The following is a 1,612-nucleotide window of genomic DNA, read 5'->3' as shown; positions in this document are numbered from 1 at the left end:
CACAGTCCTAGATTTCACATATGATTACATCAAGGTTCTTTGGGTGAAGTCTCTTACCAAGGCACAGATATCCTCTTGTGCGGGAATAAAAACATCCTGTGCAAAGAACATTCTGTTACCCACGGGTAGTATTGTAATGCTCTCTACATGGGGCTACCCTTGAAAATGGTCCAGTAGTGGCAGCTGGTGCAGAATGCCACTGCTCAGCTGTTGCACCGAGCAGCAAGAGGAGACTGTGTCACTTTTGATCCTCAAAATACTGCACTGGATGCCTGTGAGCTAGTGGGCCCAATCCAAGGAGCTGGTACTAGGGAACAAAGCCCTAAATTACTTAGAACCAAGTACCTGAAGAAGCGCCTTCCACAGAACCTTCCAACCCAGATTCTCCAATTGCAGAGAGACAGGCTGCTCACAGTTTTGTCAGTTGGAGTGGGAAAGAGGGTGGTAATATGAGACATTGGGGTTATTGGTTAGGGGGGTATTTATGGAACTCTCTCACAGGTGAAATCAGGCAGTCCTCTACCTTGGCTATGTTCAGGCAGAACATTAAAATATTTATTCATTGAGGGCCTTCAAGTTTAGTTTGGTATGAGACTTTACTGTGCTTTTAATGAGGTCTTCAAATGTTGTGTGATTTATTGAAGGCGTATCCAATGTGGTACCCTCCAGATCTTGCTAGTCTTCAACTTCCAACAGTCCCAGAAAGCCTGGTCAATAGTCAGGGATAAGTAGTCCAAAAACATCACATTGGGTAGCCCTGATTTATTGTATTATTGTATGGTGTCTGTCACCCTGAGCTCCATTTTGGAGGAGGGGCAGAGTACCAATGTAATTTATTAATACACACATTAACATTAGTTGTGAGAGTAGCTGCAAGGTATCAGTGAATGGAAGGACTGTGTGTCAAAGGTCCGTGCTTCAATCTCTGGCATGTCTAGGTATGGCTGGGATAGACTTCCTGTGTGAAACCTTGGAGAGCGCTTAAGCTAGGTGGACCCAAGGATCTAACATAACATAATATAATGTAAGGTAGCTGCCTGTGATCCTATGGAACACATCAGCAGATTGTGCATCCCAGAACATTGGAGAATACCTAACGTGTCTGTTCTGTATAGAAATAAGTGCTGGTATTTCAGACCTCTGAAACACAGGAAGAAATTCAGATAAGGAGAATTTCAGATACACCCATATACTGAACACATCCTTAGCATTTCTGCAGAAAATCTCCCTCACCCCTACCACGCAACTGGGAATCCACAAGAATCCAGTACTGTTCAAATTAAATAGATACACAACTCAAACCCATATATGTTTACTGGAAAGAACATCCCATTGTGTCCAGTAATGATGACTCCTAGGTACGTGTGAACAAGGTTACAGCCTATAGGCAAATAGACACAATTTGTATAATTGATTCTAACAAAATCTTGGATGAAACAGAGCAAATTGTTCAAGTATCTTGAGACTGTTGGTGCAGAATTCTAGCTCTCTTGAATTGTTGAAGATGCCTTTTTTCTCTCTTCCTCAAAACCAAATGTAGTAAGGAACAGTGTGAGACTTTAAACTTGTGCCTCCTACATAAGAACAATCCCAACAAAAAATACGTTACAGG

Source organism: Podarcis muralis, chromosome 4 (genome assembly GCF_964188315.1).
Source record: "Podarcis muralis chromosome 4, rPodMur119.hap1.1, whole genome shotgun sequence".
NCBI lineage: Eukaryota > Metazoa > Chordata > Lepidosauria > Squamata > Lacertidae > Podarcis > Podarcis muralis.
The sequence above is the reverse complement of the archived record's forward strand: the minus strand, read 5'-3'. Positions refer to the sequence as shown.